A 5,867-nucleotide genomic window follows, 5' to 3' on the forward strand; every position below is an offset into this window, starting at 1 on the left:
GATTGACAATAATAAAATACTATACACTCAGCATTTTTACACTCTTTTATCATTTTATCATATTTTTGTTTTATAACTTCAGGGTTTGTTATCTCTTTTAATTTTTCATAATACTTTGCTTTTTCTTTATACCTTTCTTGTTTTAATTTTAATATTTTTTTTCTAGAGTTTTAGTTATTTCTCCAGGTATTAATAATTCATCTAAAATTTTATTATTTATTAATCTTATTCTCTCTAACTTCCTTTCTAAAATATTTTTAGTTTTTTCAATTATATTCTTATGATGATTCATATATTTCTCTATGATACAACTCATTTTCAAATATTTCGCAAATTATTTCATATGTACGTCTATCTTTGATAAATTCTACAATTAATTTATATAATATTTGTTCCTTTATTTCTCTAGGTAAATTCCTAGTTATATATAATGTTATTATTTTTAATTTATTAGGGTTGGGGTTGTAAAATATATATCATTCTTTTTCTTCAATACATTGATAATAATTATTTATTTTTATGATTTCCATAGTAATTTCAGATTATTATGAAATCTATTTCCCTCTGGATTACTTTTAATATATATATATATATGCTTATATTCTTCAAATAATATCTTTTTAATTATTTTCTCTTTTAATTCTAAAGGTAAATTTTTAATTACTCTAAAAATTTTTAATATTTCTTTTATATTTTTATTATATGTTCCAATTATATTATCTTCTTCTATATAGCCTTCTATATCATAACTATATTTTACCTGGTACCTTAGTCTATTTTTATAAGTTTCAATAATTTCTAAAATCATAATCTTTTGAGTCTTTTCCTTATTTTTCAATTTTCAATATCGTTTAGGTAATTTATTTTTTATATATTTTCTCATGATCTCTATGGCTCTGATACCAAAAGACGGGTGCTACTATGAGCGAACAAAAATCTCATAATCTAAAAATCATGAAACTAAAAAACTAAAATTTTTAATATTCCAAAAACTCTTTTATTTTTGCTATTAGGTGTATATAAAGTTTTAAGATAAAAACTAATTTTTTTGTATGCTTGTGGTAACCTATTTTTTATTATCATTTTCATAAATTTTTAAGTAATTCTTCAAAATCTAGTAATGTCTGAAAATTTATAATATCAATATCTGTTATCATATATATGTCTATTTTAAAAGGTATATCATATTTTGAGATATTTTTTTTTCTTTTTTCTAATTTATCTATTATATTTTGTATATCTTTTATAATTATTGATCTTACAATTCCTGTAGCGAAATTTTCTAATAAGTTTTCTTTAAAATATTTTAATATTTCTTGTGATGCATATAATTGTTCTTGATATCCTATCTTATCAATTTCTTTTCAAACTTAATTTCTTTTTTATTTTTAACAACCTTTTTTATATTATATGGTCCTCTCTTATATTTGGATTTTTCTATTTTATAATTAGCCATTAATAATTCTTTCAAATTTTTAGAAAAATTATTTGTTAATTTTCTAAGGACTTAGATAGAAAATTTTTATTATGTAAAGGGTTGTTTTTAATATTTGATTAAGGGTATTTTAGGTAGTTCAAAATATTTAGAAAAGTCAAAGGCTATTTTGAAAAATCCTTCTTTTATTTGGGTCAATTTGATGTATTTCCCGTGTTTGGGGCGGGGCCTAGTGGTGGGTGGTGGTGTTGGTGGCTGCTGTTGTATATTTGTTCAAAAAAATCAATAAAATGTGTAAGGAATGAAAAATCAAAATTGGAGGCGAAATGGTCGCATGGCTATTTGTAGGGTCTAAAGGTCCTGCCATGAGTTGATATATGGGGTCGCACAAGTTTGATCTTTACGATCGTATAGAACAATTTTGTTAGCCGTTGGGACCGTTTTTGTTTGAATTTTTGGTAGCTTTTCAAGGGGGTACTATTTCGTGTAGCATTAATTGATGGTTGTATATAGGTGGTTAATAATCGATGGAAAATATATAGAAACATATAGCAAGACTTGAGATTAATTCCTCATTCCAAAAGTATTGAAATTCAATTTTCTTCATTTTCAAATTCTGATTTTGCATTCTCAAGTTTTGAAGAATTGTTTGAGTGTTAAATCATTTACAGGGCTTGATAAATCTTGCAAACCATTTATCAAAATCCTTTTAAGCATCAAAAAATTCAATTCGAGATGGGGCAAATATCGTTTGAGAACAACAATTACGTGTTTAAGCCTTCTTTTTCTGTTTCTTCATCTTATCCTTTGTTTATTTCTTCTCCATCTCCTTGTGTGCAAATAATATTTCCAACAATCCCAAACAATATTCCTCAAAAGGAGAATGAAACTACTATGGCGACGATCTAGTTGATGAATCAATATCATTTCAATGAGATGAATTTCACAATATGGCAAGACACGTTGAAATTCCTGCTAACAACATTAAAGATATTTTACATCTTTGATTCAGATTTGGCACCATTACTTGAACCAACTAATGAAGAAATCGATGTCGTAAAAGTCAAAAGACAAAAATGTCGAGAAGATGAACTTATATGCTGTGGTCATATTCTCAATACTCTATCTGATTGGTTGTATGATCTATACACCAACATTTCTTCCATAAAGAAAATTTGGAATGCTTAGGAAAGTAAGTACAAAGTCGAAGAAGAGATACCAAGAAATTCTTAATTTCAAAATATTTTGATTTCAAATTTCTTAATAACATTCCTCTTCTTCCCCAAATTCACAAGCTGCAAGGTCTTGCAATAAATTGAAGACGATCAAAATTGAGACCCCAAAGACTTTTCAAGTGGGAGAAATTATTGTAAAACTCTCAGGAACTTGGAAAATATATAAGAAGAAAATCATACATTGTTTTGAAGATTACTCTTTTGAACAGTTGCAAAAACATCTTCACATTAAGGAAGAGTCAAGGGTGAGAAATAAGAATAACAATTCTTATGAATACAATTCCAAAGCCAATGCTATAGAGAAGACTAAACCTTCAAACAAATCCAATAAGAGAATGCCTTCAGGAAACTTTAATAAGTATAAGAGTAAGTCCAAATGTGGTTGTATTGTATGTGAAAAATCTAAACATTATGCAAAGGAATGTCGACACCAGAAACTTCGAAGGAAATGTGAACATCATCAAAGAAGACAAAATTGTAGCCACGGTAAGTGAGATTAATGCAATCAAAGGAAAAGTTCATCGATGGTAGTATGGTACATGCGCAACTATACATGTATCATATGACAAGTCTTTATTCAAAACTTACTATGGCGTGGATGGGGATCAAGAGATTAATATGGGTAACGAATTTCGCTCCAAAGTGGTTGGAAAAGGAAATGTAGATATTATTTTCACTTCCGGCAAGACCACTAACTTGACAAATAGCAATAACCCCTTAGAAAAATTCGGCATAAAATGTGTTTATAACTATGATAAACTTGCACTATCCCCAAATGGAAAATTTGTTGAAAAAGGCTATTCTTGTGAAGGAATTATCAAATTGTGTGCCGTTGACAAGATGATTAATAAAAAAGTTGATTTTACTCATATTGTTGATTCATTTACTTTATGACATGCTAGATTAAGTCACATAGGTAAAAGTACCATGAAAAGAATGTTAAAGTGCGACTTAATATAATATAATGAAAATGAAGCATTTAAATATAAAACATATGTGGAATCTAAGACAACTAAGAAACCTTATCAAAGTATAAATAGGACTTATAGTATTCTAGAATTAATTCATACGAATATATGTGAATTAAATGGCACGTTGACTAGAGGTGGAAGTATGTATTTCATCACTTTTATAGATAATTACTCTAAGTATACATATGTTTATTTGATGAAATATAAATATGAAGCCTTTGAAATATTTAAAACATAAAAGAATGAAGTTAAAAATAACCTAAGTAAGGAAATAAAAACTTTAAGAAATGATGGAGGAGGTGAATATTTTTCTAGTGATTTTAACTTATTTTGTGAACAACAAGGCATGGTTCATCAATGTTTTGCACCTAGAACACCTATACAGAATGGTATGGTTGAAAGAAAAAATAGAACTTTAGTTGAAATGATAAATGTCGTGTTAACTTATGTTAAGTTGCTATTTGATTTATGGAGTGAAGCATTGTTGAACGCATAAAGATTACTAAATAGGATGCCTTCTAAATTTACAAGGGTTTCTTATGAATTGTAGAAAGGAAGAAAACCAAATATTAAATGCTTCAAAGTGTGGGGGCATCTTGCTTATTGTAAGAACATGAACCCTAATAGGAACAAGTTAGGCCTAGGAGACATTAAATGTGTCTTTATTGGATATATTAGTAATAGCAAATCATATAGATTACTGAATTTGGAGACCATGTGATTATTGAATCCAATGACGTAGAATTCTTTGAGAATTTACTATTTTCACATAATGAATTAAGGGAAACTCTTAAAGAGATCTCAAACTTTAGTGGAACACAAGATGAAACATCTTCTAAAGATGTTCATGAATCTAGTAAACCTTGAAGAAGCTAAAGAACTCGAATTGAAAAGTCTTTAGGATCGGATCAACTTATTTCCTTTTACACAGTAAAAGGAAATGAGAAGATTGTTATAAGAAGAACGTCTTTCGTTCTACAAGTGGAAACCGATATCAAAAACTTACAAAAAGACTATGGCTTCGCGTGATATGAATTCAATTATGTCAAACAATACATGAAAACTTGTTGATTTACCACCCAGATCTAAGGATGTCAAATGGGTCAAGCAGCTCGTCGGCTTGGCCGCTCAGCTCGTTAAAACTCGGCTCGTGGGTGGCTCGAGCTCGTCAAATGATGAAACCGAGCCTGAGCCAAGTAGGGACTCAATCTCGGCTAGTCGAGCACACGAGCCATTTTTTACTAGCCCACGAGCCAGGCTCGTCAAAAAATGTGTAAATTTATAAAAGAAAAGTAAAAAAATCCAAAAAAAAAAATTTAAAAATCACGAGCTCGTGGCTCGTGAACTAACGAGCTCAATGAGCCGGCTCGACTCGACCCATTGCCATCACTACCCGGATCCAAGCTTATTAGATGTAAATGGATTTTTAAAAGAAAAATATAATATTGATGGTTCTCTTAATAACTTTAAGGCTAAACTTGTAGCCAAATATTATAGACAAAAGGAAGGAATAAATTATTTTGACACTTATGCATCGGTAGTTAGAATACCTTCAATTAGGATATTATTCACATTGACTTCCATACATGACTTGCACGTTCATCAAATGAATGTTAAGACAACATTCTTGAATGGGGATCTCAATGAGGAGATTTTTATAGAACAACTTGAAGGGTTTGCTCTACTCGAAAATGAACATAGGCTGTGCAAGTTAGTAAAATCATTATATGGTTTAAAACAATCACCTAAGAAATGGTATGAAGAATTTGACTTAGCTATTGTTTCATTTCGTTTCAAGCATAATAGTGTAGATAGATGTTTGTACTCCAAATTATGTTATAATTATGCTACATTTATTTGCTTATATGTTGATGACATGTCAATTATGAGTAATCACATGAATGGAATAGAAGAAATAAGGAGGTTTCTATCTTTTACATTGAAGATAAAGAATCTTGGGCAAGTGGATACCATTTTGGGTATCAAAGTTACTAAAATTAGTGAAAGTTACCATTTAAGTCAATTACATTATTTCGAGAATGTGATAAATAAATTCAAATATTTGAACATAAAAGAATTTAGCACCCCTCTTGATCTAAGTTTAAAACTTATAAAGAATGATGGAAGAGAAGTTATTCAATTGGAGTATGCAAGTGATATAGGGAATCTTATATATGCAGTTTAATGAACAAGACTAGACATAGTTTTGCAATCAATAAACTTAGC

The sequence above is a fragment of the Olea europaea genome, chromosome 9 (assembly GCF_002742605.1).
Source record: "Olea europaea var. sylvestris chromosome 9, O_europaea_v1, whole genome shotgun sequence".
NCBI lineage: Eukaryota > Viridiplantae > Streptophyta > Magnoliopsida > Lamiales > Oleaceae > Olea > Olea europaea.